The sequence below is a fragment of the Cuculus canorus genome, chromosome 2 (genome assembly GCF_017976375.1).
Source record: "Cuculus canorus isolate bCucCan1 chromosome 2, bCucCan1.pri, whole genome shotgun sequence".
NCBI classification, from domain to species: Eukaryota; Metazoa; Chordata; class Aves; order Cuculiformes; family Cuculidae; genus Cuculus; species Cuculus canorus.
The window spans coordinates 35,625,220-35,649,592 of record NC_071402.1 but is presented as its reverse complement, the minus strand read 5'-3'; the positions used below and the strand labels follow the sequence as shown (position 1 = coordinate 35,649,592).

The 24,373-nt window shown below is 38.2% G+C and overlaps 1 protein-coding gene across 9 annotated transcripts in view; it reads right to left on the bottom strand.

Moving 5' to 3' along the window:
* The window catches only part of NCOA2 (nuclear receptor coactivator 2), a 190,205-nt gene that overhangs the window by 80,148 nt on the left and 85,684 nt on the right, over positions 1-24,373 (bottom strand). For 7 of the 9 annotated variants that reach the window (XM_054057479.1, XM_054057488.1, XM_054057483.1 and 4 more), the window contains one exon: positions 13,538-13,635. The exons of the other annotated variants lie outside the window; for them this stretch is intronic. The gene's annotated coding sequence lies outside the window, so the exon portion shown is untranslated. The remainder of the gene's footprint in view (positions 1-13,537; positions 13,636-24,373) is intronic. 9 annotated transcript variants of the gene reach the window in all.

Below are 24,373 nucleotides of genomic sequence, written 5' to 3'. Positions count from 1 at the left end.
ATCTACATGTAAATTCATACTGCCAAAGTTTTGAGAACAATCCACTTCAAGAGTAGCAAAGCCCTGGTTCTGCAGAACAACAGAGCTGAGCTCTCAAAGGGAAGATGTACCACCCCAAACTCCATCATTCTGTACTTGCTGGGGAACTCCTAGTGGCCCCAGTCAGGGCATTCGCAGTGCCACACCAAAGCCATCCTTACTGAAGAGCAGTCTCCAGTGTAGACTGCGACACTGGCTGTTCCTTACGAATTGCATACCTTCACCTACTTCTAGCCCCAGCAGTCATTCATGTCCTAAGTTATCTAAATACAAATGCAGAAATACACATTCATCTAACTGGTTAGGAGCTCAGCATTTCTTGAAAATGTGCAATTCCACTAGTACCCCACAAAAAGCTTCAAGGAAGGAGGCAAGATACTATTAAGAAAACTGTGACAATAAGTAAAGAAAAGCTGTAAGGAGACAGCAGTTCCACATCCCTGTCAGCGAGAGCTGGAACTGTCCTTGGGGCTCTGTTCCAATGACTACATTTTTTACTGTCCAAGGTGAGAAAAAAATCATCCACGTGATGAAAGCTGTACATTCCCAAGTTCATCTGATTGCCGAGACAGACTCAAATGGTGACCTAAAGTTCAGAATAAAAATAAGACTGGGGAAGCCCTTCATTTCTTATGCTTACCAAATAATATCTGAAAAATGTAAATTAGTTAACTATATTCTGGAGAAGAGCAAGAAGAACCATTCATGAAAACCCATCAAACATTCAACAGTCATCATCTTCCCCAACAGTGGCAAGGATTAAAATCACAGGCAAGCATTTAAAAGGAACACTATCTTCCACTTCCCCTTCCCCCTCAAGAAAGCTAGGAACATTTCTTGACAGTTTTCTCACATACTCTGTCAGGCTTATTTCAAAGGGAAGTTTATGCAGGAACCAAAGTTACACTCCATGAATGCAGAGCTCAATTCTTTTTGCATTCATGCTACTGTTATTCTGTAGGAATTCCACTAGGTCTAAGGCATCAGCCTTTTAGGAACACATTAAATTAACTTCCCACCATAAACATCTAAAGTTCATCCTTCTGTATCTAGGGGAACAAAAGTGGTATCATTATTACAAAACTAGCACCTTCTTCTCTTCTTATTAAACATAGTAAATGGGTCTGAACAAAATAGTTATTCTTTTGTTTGCACTTATGAGCCATGACACCTTTTTCTCAGCAGCATTATCACTTTGTTCTTAGAATGAGTAACTAATTTCTCTTTACTGATCATGAAGTTTTTCTGGACATCTACCACCTACTACTGTGCTTTCTTTCTGCCCTCCCCTATGTTTTCATCAAAAATCACATTCTGTATCTCAAAAATCTGTACAGGCTCCTCTGTTATTGGCGCCTGTGCTCCAGAGCAGAATGCAAAACCTAGAGTTAAGTGTCTTGGAAAGTGGAGCACTGAAGAGATGGCACTAAAGCCAATCTAAAAAAATCTCATAGACCAATTAAAGGTTGCCCACAGTACCTAGAACACAATACTAAAACTAAAAGGATGTGCCCCCAAAACCTATGTCCCTAGGGTTTTTAGGGGCTGACTGGCATAGGTAAAGTTTTATCTCTTGGGATTAAGAAACTAAAATCCTCTCCTGAATTAGGAGAAAAGAGGATTCACCTTTTATATATAAGATCTGCATGAAAATTTTGCTGCTCTGCTCTTCTGTAATACTATCTACCAACTAAACCAGCCCAAAACCCGGTGATGTAGATTCAGTTCTCTCTTTGCAGAGGGGTTTCAAGCCTGTATTTTTCATCACACAAGACAGTCTCCTAGGTGGTAGGCTATCTGCTTGCCAAAACTGGACATTTATGAAGCAAACTCTTCTCCCAAGCGACAGGAGATAGGATGAGGGGGAATGGCCTCAAGCTGCGCCAGGAGAGGTTCAGGCTGGATATCAGGAAAAAAAATTTCACAGAAAGGTTGATCAGGCACTGGCAGAGGCTGTCCAGGGAGGTGATTGAGTCACCATCCCTGGAGGCATTTAATTAGATGGCAGACAAGGTGCTCAGGGACATGGTTTAGTGACAGACAGGAATGGTTGGACTCCTTATCTAACAGGTCTTTTCCAACCTAGTGATTCGATGATTCAAAGAGGGCAAGTTTAACTCTTGCAGCACAGTAGGAATCTTAAGGTGTGCAGCCCATACCACTAAACTCACTGGTATGTAGTTCAAACACTGCCTTAAGACATGCGAGACTGATCTTTGAATCCCTTGGGCTGAGGAGGCTAACAAATCTGTATCTCCCATTTCTCATCAATGATTCTAACAAGTCGAGTCAAAGAGCTGAGCATCCTCCCAGTTTCCTTATGTCTTTTAAGAAGAAAGCAGATATTTCAAACTCTTTCCATGAGCTAATTCACATTCAAGATCTATGCATACTGCTAGATGAAGATCTCTGGAGGGTCTACGTACCTCTACAAACTTAAAGCAGCATAAGCAAGGAACCAAAACAACATTTTTCAGAAGAAAGTACTTCTGGACACACGCAGTACCAAAGAGCAGGCATCTAGGAAACTTTCAAGCACGAAGGGGAAAACCTCATCAATTTAGACAGACTTGACAGATGAATCTTAGATGCACAAACATACATCTGTGAGTCACAAGCAGCTAAACTGCACATAGTGCCTTTAGGTTCTGCCCTAGCTCATTCCATACACATTAATTTATCGATATCAAGAAGTCTTGGTTCAATCTAATAGCTTTATAATATAAATCTTTTAAATAATATTGAATAAATTAATTATTCGCAAGATAATTTAGGAACTCTTAAAATTGTTCTAAATACTCTTAGGCTCCTCAGAACAGACAATAAAACTCCCAAACTTGAAGCTTGATTTTTTTCAGGAAACATGACAATTCAAATCTGAAGCCACTGTGAGAAGAATGATAAGTCAGAGGCTCAAAGTTTTACTCCAATAAACCTCCCCTAAAGGGAATTACCTGAGATTAGAAAGCAGCATTCATCTTGCTTCCCTGACTTTTTTTATACATCTCTGCGGGAATTTCCAGAAAGAAGAAATACAAATAAATTGAACAGTTTGGTTCATTTAGTGCTTTAGAAGACATGGAAATGCAGAATCAGTTCTACCATATGTCTTCTAAAACAAAGATCAAGAAAAAGTGGGTAAGGCTTATCTAGCACGGTATGGAACAGGAAAAAGATTAACCAAATTTGGTATTAATAAAAACAAAACCAGCAGTAACCACCGCATTGAGGAGTGAGAGGAGACATGTTTGTTAATGAAAAAAATAGCATCATGATATGCCAGACGCTGAACTAAACAAATCTTTATTTGAAAGAATATGTCTTACAAAGCTGAATTTTAATGTGTCTTGCAGAATGAGCTGTCATGCAAGACCAGGCACTCCCTTTTTTATTGTGTAAGTTGTTTGGGAGCTGTACTGTACTTCAAAATACAGACATAATATCCCATGGTGGGATTACGATTTAGCCTTCAGTGGTGGTAGCAGATTTTTCTTCTCTATATATATTGTTTTTTCCATTTGTCTTACAGAAAAACCCTACAACAATAACTAAGCACTGAACTTCTAATGCTGACTCAGATGCCTCTCAAGCTTCAAATTTCACCGCGCATCAATGAGGAGCAATGGAAAGACAAGTACACTCAATGCAGCATTTCCTTACAAAGAATGACATAATTAGAGAAGTGGAATTTTAATTATTATTAATACCTAAAGAACTAATTTTAGGCTCCATCAGATGACCTTTACCAACAGGACATCTCAGGTAAATAAATACTTCACTGGTATTTAACACCAGAGGTTTATTTTCCTGTTCTGTTTCACTACCACAGCCTAAATATTCAAAACACTTGTGGAAAAAAATCTGTCTAATTTTTCCAACAGTTAAATGTAAATCAGAAAGTCTGTAAAAAATAAATTAATAAACTTTTAGACAGTATACGTTAGGAATTACAGTCAATGAGACCTGACCAGTTCTACCAGATGTTGGGAGACTAAAAGGACAGTGTGAAAGAGGCTCCCATTCATTTTTCCTTGTTATCAGTAACAAAACAATAGTTTCTGCTCTTGTCATGACAGCACATCCTCCTTCACATCCTCCACCAGCCACCACTCAGAGTACACAGAGATTTAACCTAATTATAAAGCAATAGTAAACATGATATTTTTACAAGACATTCATCTTTCAAAGGGAAAAAATAAAACAATGTAAACCTAAAAATAAAACACATGGGAGAAAAAAAAGAAAAACAGAGGCATTGTGAAGGAGGAGACAGGAAAAAAAAAAACTAGCACAAATCAGTTGGGTGAATTTGCAACATCATCTCCACTCCTCAAATGTCACGAAGGAGCACAGCATGCAGAGTAAACCTTCCAGCACCAATCCTCAGCATCAGTGAATCCAGTTAATCATCCAGAGTCAATGTAGAAGAAGATAATGTGCATTTTATCTCTTATCAGGCCAGGCCATCTTCCAAACAAGGCCTGCTAAACTGTCAGATTTATTATAAGCCTAACAAATGCAGTTAAAGAATAAATGAGGATTACACCTTCAAAGCTGCTATTTCAATCTGAAAAGTAGCAAACAAAAGGTAAAGTACCATATAGCGGACAATCAGGTAGCAGTACTATACTACCACCCTTCCAGCACACCAGTGCATGCACTCAGTGTAGATAAAACTGATAAATATAGAAGCAATTGATTAAAGCCACTAAGTAACATACAGCAAAAATATTGTTTACTGACCAAAAATATCACACATCAGAGAAAAGCTTGGCAAAAATTTTCTCTAAAAGCCCTATTTTAACATGTAAGCAGCTCATGTTCCTGTGGTTAATTATAAACTTAAACATACATCCATCCTAGTTCATACTTTTTTTCCTGCAAATTTCTCGTGACTAATAGCTTTCAGTCTTAGTTTCAAAATTACTGTTGTACTCCATGCAGAATTAATTCTGGTAGAAGCCAGTGAAAAGTTGGAAGTCACATGCAGCTTCTGATTCTTCACGGTTTTTTTTCCTGCTTATGAACACTTATTTCACTGGCTCCATTTCTGAATTGAAAAATATTTAATATTGATACATAGTGCAATCTTCAACCTCTTTAAAGAAGGCAATGCCTGCTAGCCACTTTCCCAGGCCTCAAAAGGAAATGGCTGTCAGAGGCAGGATAAGCTGCCAGATCAGAGACTGGAGCCACTGAAGCCTAAGGCCAACCTATTACTGGTGAGCCACAGAAGTGCAGAAGGAAGGGCTGCTTTGATTCCCAGTATTTATCATTGTAGCACCCGTGAGAATCCCAGTCAGCTCACTGAGCCCACCCGTCCCATGCATCTCCCTGCGCTCGGAAAGGCTCAGCCTCCTCACGAGGAACTCCCTCTTGCACAGGTATTTCAGCAAAACAAGAGACATGGGTAAAGGGTTTGGAAATAAGTAAAAATCAAAGATGAAAATCTAGAGAAATAAAAGAAGCAGGAAAAAAGACCGTATTGTTTGGTAAAATTAAACTAAAGCAAGAGATCCACTGCTAAAAATTTTGGCCAAAGAGGAAGTTAAAGATATATTAAACCATCCCCCTGCATCCCTGATATACGTAAACCACGTGTTCTGCAATCAACTTACTATACCCATCCTTCATCCTTGAACATTTGGGATATACCCCGAACAAATCATTGGCAATCTGCCAAAATAAGCAAGCTGTCCAATACCTTTGTTGGTGACGGTAACCTCATATTAAAAATACAAATTAATTTTTCAAGGGTATGCTTTTTTCCTGAAACGGCACTCCTACTTCCACTATAGATGAAACTGCCTAAAATCTTTGCCATCCTACAACCGCCACGCAGTACAAAGCAAAAACAGAAGACAGTTTCTATGAGGAAGGTGGTAGCAGCAAGCTGAAAAACTCCAGTCAGCTTTAAAGGACTTGTACTAAAACCTGACCTACAGCTGTGGCCTTTTCTCTCTGCAAATAACACTTGCTACTTAGCAGATACAATTTCATTTGAAAGAGAGCCTCTTGCAGGAAGAATTAAAACAAGATTTACGATAATATTTTCAAAATTCCACTTCATTCTTGAACTCCACAAACTAGAACTAAGAAAAGGAACATAATCTCCAAGCAAATGCAATTGAGTCCGAGTATAAAAGAACAGAACAGTGGCTCCCACATCTACTGCTCACATTTTTGCTCAGTCTACAAAAAGCCATAGCAGACTATAAACAAATGTTTGAGCCAAAGGCTCCTTCCTCAACAATATCTTTTCCCTTACTCCTGTGTAATGGCTTTAGAGTGGTGTATTAGGCAGTCAGAAGAAGACATATTCCATTTGCAGCCTGAAAGCCAATAACACTCATGAATTTTTTAGCTGAAAGACACTTCAAGATGCCACTGGGAAGACTGTCTAATAAACACATTAGGCTGCAGATGGGCAGCAGCAGCTCTTTAACACATGCTGTAACAATCAAATAAATTGCTAACATTAACGCTCAGTGTCACAGACTGGTATTCAACAGAACTTTCTTTAAAATCCACCTAAGTCTTGAAGGAGAAAGAAGTGGTTCTCAGCTACTCAAAATCACTGATGGAGAACCCCCGGGTTCTGCTTGAGACTGCAAAAACCCCTTCAGGCTGTCCTCAGCACTGTGAAATGGCTCCTACCTTCTGTATTCCCATAGGCTAAGGCTCTTAACAGAGCCACTCACTCAGCTGCTTATGGATTAGACTACATCAGGCACCTCTAATATTCCCAGGAACAGCATGACTAGGCTTCCATACGACAACAGAGAAAAAATATCAGAGGAAGAATGTTCTAATTTTTTTTTACATAACATATAAGAAGTTTGCTCATTTTCCACTTCTAAAGAGGAAAAGGTCTGTTTTCACCAAAACATTGCCAAATAGGAAGCAAGTGGAACCTCTGCAAAAAACTATCCAAGACTCTGTATCTTTAATTTCCGATTTGGGATTCCACCTCTCTCTTGTTATCTAGAACTCAAGGGCAAAATAAATGCAGCTTAATATCACTAAGGTATTACATTTATGTGTTATATTTACACTAAGTGTAAATTCTCATGCAAGATGTTTACTTAGTCTAGAATTTTTCTCATAAATCATGAATATTAACAACTTTACTTGTAAGACTGATTCAGAAGCCTAGTATTTCAAATCTACTCTGATTTAAAGTAGAACTTTGTGAATAGCATAGCTGACAAATGAAGCAAATCTAATAACATAGAAAAGGATAATATTATAGGAAACTCTGTATTAAAATAGCTTTCATTTCCAGTTGATGGTACTTTTGGAACAGTGAGTTAAGCATGTTTTAACTCCTACTGAATCCTCTCTGCCAATCTCAGTTTCAAAACTCTTATTTCTCCATAAATTCCCATGCCAACTTTCCCCTTCAGAAATCACTGAAGAGCAAGGGGGAAACCAGACCAGGGAAAGGGGAAGAGTGAAACAACTCTCACAAGGATAAGGCACTGTGGAAACACTCAAATCCAGGAACATTTTCTAATCTCATAGATATTACCAATAGACATGTACACATTACCTACAATAACAGTAAGCTTATTCAGTTCAGTGTGATTTTCAAGATGCCCGTCTTAGCAGTGAGAAAAATATGACTTATTACAACAGACAAAGTCATTTATGCATCTCTGTGGCATGGGCATGCCTACACTAGGATTTAACTCCAGTTAACTGCCTGTCAAATACCAGTATGTTTACTTTAAAGAAAATATATTCCATTAATAAGAAACTGGGTTCCGTAAGGGTAAGAAGTAAAAAGCAGAGGGCAAGCCAGAGAGAACAGCATTGTGTTTCCACATCAGTCAATACAGTAAGTAACACATAAGAGTTACACAGAGATACCATACCCATCATATTTAAATTTCAGTTTCAGTATCAAACCCAGTTTCAATGACTTCACATAGCTAGACAGGTGTCACTCCTCCTGGTCACTAGGATCAATTTAGTGTCTCTACACGCTCAGATGCAATGCGATGTGCTACCCAAGCACGCACTGAAGCCTCAGCAAAAGATGTTTATGCTGCATGCCACCTTCCACAGCTCTAAGTTGAACAAGATAATGTTCCATCAGTCCCAGAGCAGCTATTGCTACCAAAACCACACGAAGTTACTGAAATTTTTGCTGCAGCTCAGAAAGCCCAGCTCTATAAGTTTTCTCTGGTGCCTAATCAAAAATTGAGCTCAGTTTCTGATTTTTGCATAGCTGCAGCACTAAGAGGGGTTATTTTTCTCTTACCCACCACCTATTACTAGGGAGCACATTGAAATTTCAGGCCATTCGTTTGAATGCCAAGCACTGAATTAAAACTCCGATTCACAGGGTAAACCTAAACATTATCTAAAGCATTTCCACACATTCTGACATTGTTATCAGGGGGAATGAGTAACCTACTCCACACATATCTACAAGATACACTTATATACTCCACAATTCCTTCTAAAATACTGAGATGCTCTCATAAGAATGCATTTAGTTTAAGAGTATATAACAATAAATTTTCAATTTAAGAATCAAGAATTCAAGCTTCTTTGTTCCAGAAGGTTGCAAGTTAACAACAGACCAAAGTCAAACATATATTCAAGTTACATAAACACTAGTACTCAGCTCCACAAATGGCCATGATCATAGTGAAGTTAACAGCTGGCTATGAGGTAAATATGACTACATGCTGATGTCCTCTGTCAGTCATGGATGTGGCTGGTGCCCACAAGAGGTTCAGAACCCTGCACAACTCCTTGAAACTGTATACTCAAGTCATCCTCCTCAGTTTGGTGCTGGGCTTACCAATCTCTCCCTGCCTCTGAATGCATCTAGAGCATCTTTCCCATAAAACTCCAAATGCCCCTCGGCCTAAGATGGCTTGCCTCAGCCCTTGTGACAGAGGGTGCTCTGGTGACAAGGACGTTGTCACAGATGTTATGGGAGAGACCAGATGGGGTTTGGCCTCTATTCCTATTCTGTATTTGCATAAGCAGGTAGTTCCCCTTAGCAGGTGCTTCCTGCTGCTACTAGTGCCCATCCCAGTATCATCCATTCCTACTGGAGCTGCAGTGCAAGAGTTGGGAAGTAGAAAAAAAATTATTACTCTTTTCTTATTAAAATTTTAAGAACAAAGAATTTAATACATTTTTAAAAATAATACAGCTATAAGCATAAAATATTACACTTTTATCATCTCCCAACATGCAGCATTACAGTTTTGTAGTTCATACAGATGTGTTAGATGTATGTTAAACTCTTGGCAAAGCCATTCAGAGCACTAAGCACACACTAATAGAATAAATTACATCAGAGCCACACAGAAGTGCCTTTCAAAGACTTTTGAAGTACAATAAACTTGATAAAAACTAGATGTCCATAGCAGCCTGAACACCTTAATTAAATACATTCCTAATACTTCCACCAGTTTAAAAACTGATCTGTGAACATGAATTCACATTTCATATTGGTCTTCATTCTACTTCCTTTCGTAAAATACTGCAACCAGCAATAACAAAAGAAGATGAAAGTTTAATTGTCATTTTAAAGCACCTAAAAGAAAAACACACTCATAAAAATCTTGTTACTTCAGTTAGTCAGCTGTGAAGGAATAAAATCTTGCGGACGCAAGCTTTGTACCCAGGAGTGTCTGTGAGTATATATAAGCACATACACATGAGTAAGGACTGCGACCAAATTAAACATACATAGGAATGGCTGTGTAAGTCAAATGAAAGAGACAGTGACTAGTCTGTCATGGAAGCTAATAGAAGATGCCTCAGGAAAAAGTAAAAGGCAGCTGCAGAACGAGCCTTCCCTCAGATATCTCCTCTCCTTTCTCAGTCACTGACAACCAGTGGTTCAAGCTTAGCCATGGTGTTGCTGTCCCTCCGAAACAATCTTCAGTTCTGCCTAATTCCTTCTTAAACCCATATATACCTTTGGCCTCCACAATGCTTACAGGCAACACCCTGTAAGCTTTACCACAGCTCCCTTAAGAGCAGAAATAACATTCTGGAAGGAAATGAAGAGTTCTAAGGGGATGTTATGACTTAACCGAAATAAATCAGAATTTTATTACTGACTTCACTGAAGCTTGGATTTTCTCCTAGTGTACCAGCAAAAGATATCAAACTGTTATTTCTCTCTTTCATAAGACATAAATCACTCCACAGGCCTGACACATCTATGGTTGTATTCTGCAGCCCCCAGAAAACAAGGTTATTCTGCTATTAAAGCTAAATGTTTGTTATCAACCACTTTATTCTCTGTGTAAAGTTAAACTGAAAATAATAATGAAACCACTAGAGTTAAAAACAATCACAAGCATTAAGAAAGAATTAGAATTGAATATTTAGAAATAATTAAAATATAGAATTAGAATACTTTTAAATTTTGGAATATAATTACTAAACAGAGGAAGAAACACCCACTACATTCACAGAAGTTGACCAGAGGCCTGCAATATACTACCCCAAATTATAATACACATTTATAGCTGGATTGGACCGAACACCTAAAAAAGCTTCACGAAAAGCAACAAAAATAATTTTTATTACTATGCAGTTGTAACAGAAGTTTCTTCATGAGAATCTTGAAGAAACTTATATGGTTGCTCAGTCACATCAGCCAATGCTATCAGGAGTGGAAGATCAGAGCATGACAGTATTCTAATGGAGTTTGTACATAGAAGAAAATGAAATGGGAACAGCAAAGAGGAGATTCAGGTACAACACACACTGCAAAATAAGTGCATTTATGTTTAAACTCTGTTTGATTCTTCATTTAAGATTTTCATCACATTCCTGTGATCATCTTTATAATCTGCATCCTCACATCCCAGCCAGCCCTTCCCAGTACCTCACTGTGCAACTCCAGCTGTCAGGGAAACAACCCACAGGGTCAGCCACAGGCTCTCGAGTACTAAGAGCAGTCCACTTCTGAAAATCATGGGCTTTCAAATCTCACCCCTCACCTTCAGTGACTAAAGCTTTACCTGCTAATAATAATTTTAGCCTAATTCAAGCATCCTTCTAGGCTTGCCATAGCTGAAGGTAAGCGAGTAAGGAAAGCTAACACGGAATGCAGGCAGTAAGACAACTCCATTGGGATTTCCTCAAAGGTACAGCGATTATCAGCTCACAAACAGTCCTCTCAGTTCAGGCAAGTTGGCTTGTAAACCCAGTCAGTCCTTAAGTCAAATTTATTATTACAATTATGAGATAATAATGTACTAACAAATTTATTCAATTTATTAATAAAGTAGATTCTGAGAATCGTAATTGTTTTCACACCTTTCTTCATTTTTTCCCTGTTGCTAAGCCAAGTAAATAAATAAAATGGCCCTGCAAAATATAACCAGCCAGTTCAGTTCCTCATGGCATTTGTTACTGAATATCATTCTAAGACCTCTGGCGTGAAATGAAATGGGCTCGATGATCTTAGAGGTCTTTTCCAACCTAAATAATTCTGTAAAACATTTCAAAGTACTCCTCTAGCTCAGACTTTCTAAGGGGGGGGGGGGTGTGTATAAAAATAAAGGAAAAAAGAAAAAGCAACATCTTTTGAACGTTACCAGCGTAAACTTGTTGACTATGGCAGCATACAATATTCTGAGAGTGGGCAAACAAAATGACTGTTGTGAAAGATAGTACTTGAAGTTTTATCCATGACACATAACATACCTGTGCAAGAAATTGCTTCTGAAAGAACACACCCTAACTTGAGATTTGTGAGAGCATGAAGCCATCTGAAGAACACAGTCTACACAAAAGATTGATTTTGTTTGAATTCCTCCCCTTTAACATGTCCTAAAAGGCGTCAGGCAAATAAAAATGACCATACAAGCAGCAAAAATATATTTTTCTACAAAACACAGGGGCCAACATTTCAGTAAGCAATGCTCAGCCCCTGCTATGTTGTTACATCTTCCGTAATGAAATAAAGGAAGAAAACACAAGAAGCAGAGAGGAAGTTTCATTGTTCTTGTGGCTTCAACATTTGGTGCTGCAAATGTGACAGGCTCTCAAGCCTCTACTCAATGGCACTGCCTGTCCCAGACCTCTGTATCAAAACGTAGGTATACTGCAATTAAAATAATCAAACCAAGACAAAAGAGAACAAGCAAATAAATAGCACTAACTTGGTTTACGTTTCTGGCTCTGCCTTCACAGTATGAAATCAAGTCTCTTCAAACACATACTACATTAATTTTAAAAACAATATTTTCCTTCCTCCCTCCTATCTCTAAGTAGCATGAGTTTTTCAAAGTCCTAAATAAAATAAACTAAAGCATTTCCTGTATGTATTTAGTTAATTATTAAATGGATTCTAAGCATGATAGTCACCACCAGTATTTCACCATGAATACAGAAAACATATTTTCAGCAACCTGCCGGTGCACTGCAGTAATGACTTGCTTATAGACAGCTTTGCAATCCTGTCCTTAACTTTGTAGGCAGAATTCTAGAGAGGTGATGATCAGCACTCCTTTGCAAATCCAAACACTTAGTTTTATCCTTGGTTAGTTTTTTTGTGGTACAGGATTAGTATTATTACTGTGATGTAAAGAGGAATGCTGGGCTTAATGCTGCGTACGACAGGAAAATAAAGCCAACAAGCCTGCAATAACTTCCTAAGCAGGGGAGACAGCATACTGTCTGCACTTACTGCAAGTAACTATCTATAATCTTTTTGAGGAGATATTATTTAATTAATCTGCAATATTAAATGTTGCCCTCCCAAAGTTAAAAGAGAGGTAAATACTGCCAAGATATTTAATGACATCAGCATGTATAATCATGCGATAAATAGGAGGTCTGAAGATTAACTGAATGTCGTTCTGTTTACGGGATCAAATAGTTTTAAACAAAACTATTAAGATTAGAGAATACATAATGTTATGTAACAACTATGAGTGTTTCAGCATGTTTTGCTTACTTGAGCTCTTGGTCAGAAAGAGAAAGCTTTATTACAAAAATGTCTCAGTCTGACTTACTCTGTACTTTTTCTCGTGCACAGAAATTACCGTATACTGAATAGTAATTACTGCAATGAAAAAGACACTCTCAGGCTCCACCTCCTCGTGACAGTGGGAAAAAACAGATGGGTTTGTGTATTATTCTGAATGCCAGAAAACTTGCTTACAAAAATATTTCCTGTGCACTGACTAAGATATATTTAGCCTCATAAACCCATAAAACTGTCACAGGCAACCACAAGCACACCTGTAGCCATTAAAAAGGAGGAAACTACAGAAACCGGAGAATCAAATTTACATTATTTCTTTGTATTTGTTATCTAGAAAAACTACTTTTAAACTCTCTTGCTCAAAAAGAAAAAAGCTCTTCTCTCCACTCCCCAAACCAACACTCCCCTTGTCCCTCTTCCCCAGCCCCCAACATCCAGACACCTACGATGCACATACAGGAGCACACATACGTGCAAAAAGAGTGCTGACAATGAAGTCACAGCACTTCAGAAACACACCTTGTCGTCTTCCAGCCTTTGCAGTTGAAGGCAGATCTCACCAGTTTTTTTGCGTCTTCAGATTAAGATGTAGATAAATCCCCCATCCATCACGCCGGCTTTTTAATAAAAACAGGAGGAAAAAAAAAGAAAAAGAATAAAAAAAATTGCAGACAACTACCAGTAAATTTACAGCCTTAAAAATATCAGCTCTCCATTATCCCAAACCAGTGTTATGTCTTCATGTAAACCAAAGCACATGCTGAGTGAGGACGTGCGCACACAGCAGCTTATCATCTCTGTCATCTGCTTCTAATGACAGCTGACAAACTGGCCACGCTAATCCTTCCCTAACTGCTGATCAGAGAGATCTCCCTTTGACAATCCAGCATGGTGGAGTACTCGAAAATTCCTCCTGCTTCTGTTCTGTTGCTGCTCTAAAAAGCAGTTTCCTTTTCATTGAGATAATAGCCTTTTCTGCAGTCACGTGGCGCCCGGGCTACATTAGCAGAGCGTGATGATAATAGAGTAACTCCCTTCCCTCCCTCCCATCCTCCCTTCTGCTGATTTTAAGGTTACGACTCCAGGAGGAACCCAAACACGGCACACTTGAAATCATTTGTATCTTCCTCTATCGAAAAGCAAATTGTGCTCTCAGTGGAGAAAAATAATATGTGCCCTCCTTCTACATCTTGCACGGGAACTAATTAGTCAATACATTTTTAGGCAGTACCTTCACTGGGGCACAAACTGGTCATAAACATGTCATATGAGACTGAACTGAATATTAAACATACTTTATATTGAATATCTGGCATGTCAGAATTATTTCTCCCTCCTTTTTTTTTTTTTTTTTTTGCCTGTAATTTTAGTTCTGCTGCAAAAAATACTCTTCTCTCAGCAACATCCTATGGTTCAACTCAGAGCACCCAACTCTCCTGCAAGCACAAAAGACAGAAGCAGGAGGAATTTTTGAGTTAACCTCTTTTTCTTTTCTTCTTTTTTTTTTTTAAAAAAAAAGTTACATAATTTATCTTGCTTTATCTCAGTACCTTGACAAACAAATAGAGCATTTTTAAAAAAGGCTGCCCAATGGAGAAACCTAATTAAGCTTCAGCTTCAGAGTTGCCATCACTCCCAAGTGCCAAACCCCAGGTAAAGTATACACACAAACATACTGCTCTGTCCTACCTTCACTGAAGTATTTCACAGACTGAAAGCAGAACAAACCTTTCTTTTTCTGCACCAGCACACCATTTCTCTTTTACACTGGCACACAGCATAAAGACATCAAATTTATCCCCAGGGGTCTATCCCATTCCTACAGCTCTGGGCAGCGCAGGAGGGCATAGACCGGCACAGTCTTTCACCTGACATTTCAGCGTCGGGGTTTGTAATCTGTTTAAGAAAGCTGTGAAAAAGCATCTTTAGGTAATTTTCAAGTCCGCAAAACAACTTTTGCAGCTTCATTTTGCAGCTTCAGACTTTCCAAGCTGAACTGGGAAACAGAATTATTGCCTTTTCTCCTTCTGCTTCCACCATTTCCCACTACAGCAGATTATTCTCCTTAAAGACAACATGGATCACACACTTGTGGTTTCTCCAGAAACTGAAAAGATTAGTGTTAAAGAGTAGTTGCACTTGTAGGAAAATAAGGTGGAAATTGTGAGGAAAAGGCAGCTATCCTGTACGTAGCATCTTTGCCTATGGCGCCCCTCTACCTTTTCTATTTACTCCTCCTCCTAGGGACAGACTTACTCAGGAATGTAGCCCTGCTCAAGGCTCAGGGGGATCCCTGCTTCAAGGCTATAATCAAAGCTGAGGCACAGCCTTTCTGCAGCAGAGGAGCTGGAAATGGAATGGGAACAGGGCACCTCCTGCAGCAGCATGATTCCTTTTCTCTACTCTTCCCTCTTCCACGTTTTAGAGATAATCTGTGAGAAAGATCCTAAATCCAGCAGGAAATAATCTGTCTCCATAAGGAGACTATATAATACACTACATTCAGCACTAAAAACACAAACATATACACTAAACTGAATATTTTTTTTGGCAAGTTCTTTCTAAGGATGTTCTTCCACCTCAAAGCACCACACTATAGAGGGAAAGTGAAGACATTATTCTATGCTGCATATAACATAAAGCTCAACAGAAAACGAACTGCTTGGCAATCTTAAACATCTCTTATTAAAACAAATTGCCACTTGCACCTTCCATATTAATTCTGTAACTAAAGGAAGGTGCATCAAGCATACTGGTTAAATTGGAAAATATTGGGGAAAACTGTGAAGATTACAGAGAGCATTTCTGATACTGAAGAAAATATATTAATAGACAAGCACCAGAAGGAAAATGAGCTTTCACAAGAACACACATACACAAAATACTTCACTTGTGAAGTACAAATCTAAGGAGAACATGAAAAATAAGAGCATACCAGTCAGATACGATAGCTAGAACTGCTGGTATTTATAGGAATCATAAGATGAGGAATTAAAAGACAACACAATATGGTGAGCACAAACACAGTAATCACAGTGTTAAGGAAGGAATTATGCATAAATAAAAAAGAGGTAACAAAAAAGAGTCATTGTAGCAATAAAACAAAAATGAATCGAAGACTGAAAGTAGTGAAAGTATACAGATGTTATTAAAAAGATTGCTTAGTGAAGAACAGAGTACAAATAAAACAAATGGAGAAGAGGGAACACACCACTGCAGTGCACAGAATGATTCTAGACAAAAAAAGGAAAGGAGAAATGAGTGAAAAAATACTCCTGTTAGAAATCACTGGTCTTAAGATAAATAAGGAAATATGCAACTGCAAAGAAGACGACTTTTTGTTTTACCAGGCAGTGAATCCATGCTTCCAATGGAAACAACAGAATTATGCCTTCCTTTTAAATATAGTTTCACAGGAATCATACATATAATTTGGGGACGAGCAGGTGACATTTAAAATGAATTCTGGCACTACAGATTTTTTCATATTAAGGTAAGGGAAACATCTGACACAGTAGAAGAGGTTCATCTAAGTTGTCTCTAATAAATATATTTAATTACTGGCTCATTTTGTTTGCCCAGCCACAGGTGGCTTTGCAGTAGACATCGGGAAGCTGTACCTTCACTAAAACAATTACCATTTATGTTTTAAGATGATTGAATAATTAAAATTGGTAAACAGAAAACAGCTTTAATTGCATGCATTTCACAGTTCTCTTGCATTTTCTTTTTCATCCTTCATTTTCTCTTAAGAAAGAGTGAATTGGGCAGAGACAAGGACATAGCAAGACACAACCCTTTCTAACACCTCCACATCTGGGGCAATGACTGGTAAAACAATCCCAAAACATCTTTTCAGTCTTTTTAGTCCCAAAACATTATTCTTTTAGTCCTCTCACCCTCTACACCATATCCAGGAGAATCCAGTTATACCTTCATAATCCCTTCAGTCCTCTCAGTTAGGGGTACCCAAAGGGCTACTATAATTGCCAACTATAGCGACAGCCCTGTTTACCCTGCAGAATAGTAAGACACTTCAAAATGTGACTAGGCAGCACTAAGTACTGCTTGTGAGAAAGACTGGAAGGGCAAAGCCCCCCCACTGGCACAGAGAACAACGGGCAGAAACTACTAGAACTGACTTCCGAGAAGCACAATAAGCATATTACTGCCCAGGTCGGGAACAAAGACAGTGCAATGATTTTTCATGTGTTACATTTCAATGAATGTAGAAGCAAGCATACAGCTTTCAAGTAGTAGAAGAATTTAAAAAAAATAACCTTTTTGAACAGTAACAAAAATATTAAGAGTTTTCACCTCAAAATTGGAAACCTGTTGATTTACAGGTTAATGATATTAACATTTTACCAGTTCAAGAACTCCTCACCCACTATAACTTGAAAACTAAATAGATTTTTCTTTTTCCTTTTACCAGCTGAGGAAAAATAAATGAGATACTGTAAATAAATCTAGTTTTTATGACCTTTGCATCTCCTCTTCAGGGACACAAGAATCGTATCAAATATACCACTGGAGCACTTGGCATTTCTCACAGTCATTCTCTGTATTAGCAGTACATATACTCACAGCGCTAAGTACCTTGCAACTTCTGTCCAAACGAGGGCAATGACACTCCCTCCTCTCTCAAACTCTCAGATTACTGTTGACTTCTCTTCGTAGCATGAAAATGTCTGTGCTTCTTCTTACCAAGGCTCTCAGAACTTCATAACCATGCACCCAGCCACCCACTCGGAGTATTCTGTGTGCAAGTTTCTACAATATCTAACTGGTGTCTGCTATATATAGCAATTAGGTTCTGTATGGGCACGTCCATTGACAATTGCACTCTTTTTTAATACAAGTTTGATGACTATAGTTAACAGATTTTTGAGTAATGGTTGGTTGGGATTTCTCCCCCCTCCCTCGCCTACTGCTTCACTCCCTTCGCTTTAATTAAGGCAGCACATGAGAGAAGAAAATGGGGTTCTTTCAGTGTGATCCGGAAACGGTCAGCTCCTGGCTCAACTCCTTCTCTTCTTGCAAACTAAATAAGGGTCAGATTCTCTTCTCAGAGCCTCTGCCTTGGGGTGCTTGCCCGTGCAGTCTATGACTTATACGCAGTCAGGTGCTCTCTGGTGGAGACAGGCCTCAGGCTACAAGAGGTTCAAGAGAGCGGGTTGCTTCCATTCACGCTAACAACATATGAAAGGAACTCAGCACAGGAAGTGGAGCAAGCAGAGAAAACCAGAACCAGAATAGAAATACTACAGCATAGAAATAAATGTTCTATTAACATGATACATTACATATATATAATAGCATCCGGTGCTACCATCCGTTTTTAACATAATGTAGCTAAATTATGAGGAGTCCAGAACAATTTTTTGTTTCTAAAGAAAATACTTTTAGCTCTACAGAATGTGCCTTTTAGTGAACATAATTTTTAAAATCAGCTCAAGCACTTTATTTCACCTCATCCCAGAAGAGAAGTATTTATATAGGAAGAGATTTCTGATACAAAAAGATTCCTAAAACCTGCAGACCTATGGCTGGCAAGATTCAATGGCAAGATTTAAATTAGACAAAAGTCAAACTAGAAAATGTTTACTAATAGTGAAACAAAAGCACAAAAGGATGTTAGGTTTTCTTTCTTGTAGTCACAGCTAAAACCCAATATATTACTAAATGACATCATACAGCTCAATCAAGGTAGAGGATCAAAAAAGAAATTATTTGGTGCAATTTCATGGTCTCTGATAACCGGCAGCACACAGTAACGCTCCATCTGGCCATAACAGCAATGCTGTGTGAACTCAGCAAGATTGGATACATTGCCTGTGCTTCTCCTTGAAACAGAAAGTTGCTGTTGTGTTTAATGCAAGTGAGACCTCTACCTTTAGTTTAGAATACAGCAAATTATTCTACCATACCCGGTGATGAATACTGGGGTCTCCACGCACAGACCTCTCTCCAAACAGAAAGTTAACATTAACCAGTAAGACCTAAATGTCTTAAGTCTCGCCTGTGTTCAGTAGCCATCTTCTAACTGCTAGTTGCTTGCAGCCACTGCCATGCATTTGATAAAACAATTTCCATTGGCAAGGAGGAAACACACAAAGACTGCATCTTGCAGAGTCTGAAATTCTGGGCTTTCATATCCCTCCAAAACACCTCACTGAAAATGGGAGACACTACCAATTTACAACTAGCTTCACGTGGCAGAAACAGAGAGTGCCTCTCTTTACAAATTTGAGAATAAATAATAAATTAATTTAACGCTGCATCACCCACTGTAGCTAAATCTTACAAACACATCAAACAGTACTAAGTCAGAGTGAATGCTGAATGGTAAACAGTGACAAACAGTAAACACTGAGGACTGACCTCTTGCCTTAACTGCTAGGAATTTAGTGCTTAGTAAAGCAGGTTCACATCTCAGATTCTGGTATTACTAAACATTCAGAATATCAGTGGATGATAGAATTTACAGAAGAGAAACTAAAGAAAGTTAGCTTTTCTGCTAAGAGTTTTAAAGTGTTCTGGTGATAATTTCTATCGGTGTTTGACAGAACATAAAAAAACCCTCACTTTAACTACACGCAGGCACAAATGTTCCAGGTCTGTCAGAGATAACACTATTTGATGAGAAAAGCAAGAGGCAGAGACTGCAGCCTACCAAGTAAAACAAAAGTGAAAGGAAAAGCAGCAGCAGCTGGAATTCATTTAGTTTGATTTACAATAAAATAATTAAATACTCGAACATTAAATAAAATCAATTTTTATATGGAAGCTGATGCAACAAAACTGAGATTTGACTGAAATATTGTGAAAACTCAAGAACTTCAAAGTTTATTGGTGAGGGTAAAAAAAAATCAAACTTGTGCGAGCACAACAGCAATCACTGAATCTCGAGTATTGAGGAATATTTTAAACAATTACAGCTGTGATCAACAGCAACTGGACTTGTTCAGTTCCCATACATCAAAAGTTCAGGTACACTACAAGGGCTAGTAATAACAAATGGCAGCTCTAAGACAGGGAAGACAATGCTCATTTCATCTAAATAAAGAAACAGCATAATTTTGGTATTTGCGGTAGAAACAAGACATAACATTCTACAGAGAACTAATTCTGGCCAGAAATACTACACAATCTTAACTCCCAGTGTGGTTAGTCTTGAATATTTAAGTCTATGATAAGAGATGCATGTCAAGTATCGGGTCTATTGCTAAGTCTTAAGAGAAAAGTTCAACACACTGAATTCCAAAACAGAAATATTTTTCAACTTCAGTTCGTTCTTGCTCTTTCCCAAAACGAACCACAAAGTAGGTGCATACATATAACTGAATGGAAATGCTGAGAAACAGCACACAGCACAGTCATTTTAATTGGAAATATTTAGAACATATAGAAAATCCTGTCCCACTCTGAGAATTCCTACACACACATACCTATGTTATATTGTACATCAAGATGAAAAATTAAAGTCGGGCGCAATCTTTGAAAATAGATGGCAGGCACATTGCATCTGCTTCTGACTGCAAACAGCAGGGCTGAGAGATCTCCCCTCAATGTAAAACTAGTGGCCCCTACCATGTTTACACATTTTAAATTTTCCACAAAAGCAATTTCAAAAGCGCTACCTTAGTCTAACTGAACAAAAATATCAACAATATGGATGTCCTCTTTCATTTCCTTAAAGACTGTGCTTCAGCACACTGTACTGAGAAGCAAGATGATACAAAGTCCATTAAGTGGAGAGAAAAGACAAGATTCGAAGAATACACGGTATTCCATCGCATTGCTTTTGAGTAAGAGGCTCCTATCTTTATTCTTTCAAACACATGGTTGTCATGACTCCCTCATCTGGAAATGGCAGTACTTCACAGTTCACAGGTCTATTAAAATCCTTAGCAAATCACTCTTAATATGAGAATTATGAGTTATTTAGATTTTTACAAATTGCTTGCCCCAGGTTCTTAAGAACCCACTTTTTTAAAAACTTTCAACTGAATAAGGCAACAATAAATAAAACGGTATAAGTCTTGAGTGAAGAGGGTATCCTTCTGAGAAAGATCAGCCTAGTCCTTGAAATTAATTGTCCTTTCTCCTGTGCAATTTCTTTCCCCTAACTACAGAAAAAGTAGGTAGGGCGTACAACACACCAAGAGAAAAAGGCCTCACAGAGCACATTTTACTGGCAGTTTTAACAGCAGTGTGGCAAAAGAAGGCAGAGATTATCTGTGAAATTATCTGTGATAAAAATCACATATGGCTTTCAAAAGTCAGAAATTCAACCACAAGCCAACAGACAACCAAAGCAACCGTGAGAGAAGTGATGTGCACTGTGCTTCCAAACTACGCCTCCACCTAAGAAGCAAGATGCCCCACGGGGCCACCTTCAACACCAAAAATACGGCCTCTGCCAGTGTTCAAGGACAATCCATTCACCCCATCACTTCCTGAGCAACGTTTCATGACAATTTTTTGCTTTATGACATACATTTGTATCAACTGATTTACAGATGATGCTGCGGTGCTAATTTTCACTGATAAGGCTATGTAGGGCATCGGAAGGTTGATTTTTTTTTTCTTTACTGCATATAATGGGAGTTGTGAAATTGGGATGTTGTTGTTTTGGAACATCTACAGAGACACTCCGAGAGCCATCAGATTTTGGAAGATTTTTTTGCTTTTAACTCAGCTAATAGGGGTGGATACAATATAATTTAAATTAACTAAGACTATTAATTAATAGTAAAGGAAGTCTACCTCTCAAACTGGAGTGATTCTCTTGATAAGCATCTTAGATACTGCATGTGTTTCCTGATATTACCGTTCAAAGAGGTTTTAACTATTAGGGGCAAATGAAGGATTTTTTTTTTTTTGCTTGAAAAGCCTTTAGGAAAAAACTTATTTTTTTTTTTTATTTTACATGAGAGCGAGTACAACAATCAGTAATGATAATCCAGAAATATAAGCCCTTTGACATCAGTAGGCAAAGATACCTTCAGTAAAAGAAAATTTAAAAAACATGGAAAGAAACCAGTCAAAAATGGCAAGTCTATGTCCCTATTATAGGGAGATGCAATTTCTTAAGCTACCTGCTGTCTGGAGACTTCAGAATTAACACCACTCTGAATACGCTGGCTGTACATACTATATATAGGCATATACTACTTTGTACTGTGTAGGGGTGTACATAAGAACACTTTGAGAGGAGCAACAGGGGAGAGCCCCTGGTGGAAATACAGTGATGCACTGGGGATTAAGTAACGGGTGAATTAAAATGCCTCAAGTTAGAAAACCAGGCAATATGAAATTACAGCTCCTGGCTGCAATGTTGTTCTTCTCTACTAAAAGAGGCTTCTAAAAAAAATTCTGTGGTGGCAATATTAATTTATGAGTTTAAATATTTCATAATACAAGGTGGAAAAACAGCAAAGGGAATACCGAGCTGGGTATACCCCTACATAACACTGACACTAACATTTGTATTTGCAATGGAGATTACTGAGAAAGATAAGGAGAGAGAAGAGTACACGATAAAGGACCCATTTAGAGTTTATGCATGTAGGAAGCTTCCATGCCACTGGATCCCTGCAATCTCTAATACATCACACTCACTTAATATCTAATGCTATATGTAAATTTATACAGATGAATTACCTTTATTAATATATAGCCTGCAGTACCTCAGCTACTCTCAAAGTCAGAGCAGCAGGCAGATAAGAAAAATCAGACTAGCAAAGTCCTTGGAATCTACAGCTGTGAAGAGAGATAGATGAAAGTATCAAATAAATACAAAGAACAAGCAAAATTATGCCTAAAGCATAATGGAAGAGAACCAAGATGGAAGACAACATGAAGGGAAATATTTCTGAGCAGATGCCTCCTTTTAACAAGACAATTTACTATGGTTTAAAAGTACAGTCTTCTAAACCAACTGTATTAAGGCACATAGAAGTAATTTTTTCTTTTTAAACTATTTTCTCAATCATTTTTTACTTGGTCATAGCACTGCTTCCCTTCTCCATCCCAATGTTCTTTCTAGTAACATCTCCCCAATCCTTCCAACTGGACATAACTTCAACTGTAAAACTGCACCTCATTCAACAGAGCAGTAGAGAACTGAAGTTATCCAGCAGTCTGTTATCCCTAGGGGAGTTTTAAAATCTGCACAAGAATGCTCTTGCCTCTTTTGTCAGTATTAGAAAGTTTGGGCCTATCCCAAATAGTTAAAGGCTTTTTTGGATTTAGCCGGATACAATTTTGACCTAATATTTGGACTTGGATTAAAGGCCAAGCCCTTTAAGTATATGCTAATGTAATGGATATCAGTGCATAATAATTTAAGTGTGCTCTGCTGAAGACTATTCCTGAAACTATTTCAGAGGTCAAAACTCATATAGAGAAACCAAATTATTGAAGCAGAATATCTAAACAGAAAGTTTTATACCTGTTCTTCAAAGTCTGTGCTGGTTGCCTACTGATTTCAAAATACAGTTGAAGATGTTCACATCACCAGAAGCCCTAACTGGCTTCCAACTTGCTTATTCTTGTTTTCTATATGTTTTATATCCGTATCTACATATATCTATAGCTTATCTTGAATAGCATATACTTAAATTAATAATACAAATAATATAAACAGTTAAAAGATAACACAATTTTTCCCCTTTCTATACTTTGATGACAAGTAGGGATGACAACAAACCCATAAAAACGTACTAAAAGAAAAATCAGTTTCTATCAAAGCATACTGCTAGCATTTCAAATGCTGAAAAATGGATAGTGGCTACGAGTATTAGTAACTACCTGGAACTTAAGTAATTTGTTACCTGTAGTAACCATACCACAATTTTGATGCCGTGAAATTCCAATTCATAGGATCATAGAATCGCTAGGTTGGAAAAGACCTTTGATATCATTGTGTCCAGCCGTATCTGTCCACTACCAAATTATATCCTTAAGCACTTCATCTCCAGTCAAGTGGAACTTCCCCAGTCAGCCAAGACTGCTAGTAGATGATGGAAAAGGGGTTCAGTGAGCAGCTCTGCCAGCTCGCTCAATACCGTGGCAGGATCCTATCCAGCCCCATAGACTTGTGAATGTCTAATTGGCCAAGCAGATCCCTAATAATTTCCTCACAGATCATGACAGCTTTTTTTTCTGCTCTTCCTCCCTGTCTTCTGGCTCAGGAGGCCAAGCACTCAGAGAATATCTTACCTTACTATTAAAGACCAAGGCAAAGAAGACATTAAGTACCTCAGCCTTACCCTAATCCTTTGTCACTATTGTTCCCCCTGCATTCAGTAAAGGATGGAGATTTTCCTCCAACAGCCCTCCTGTTGT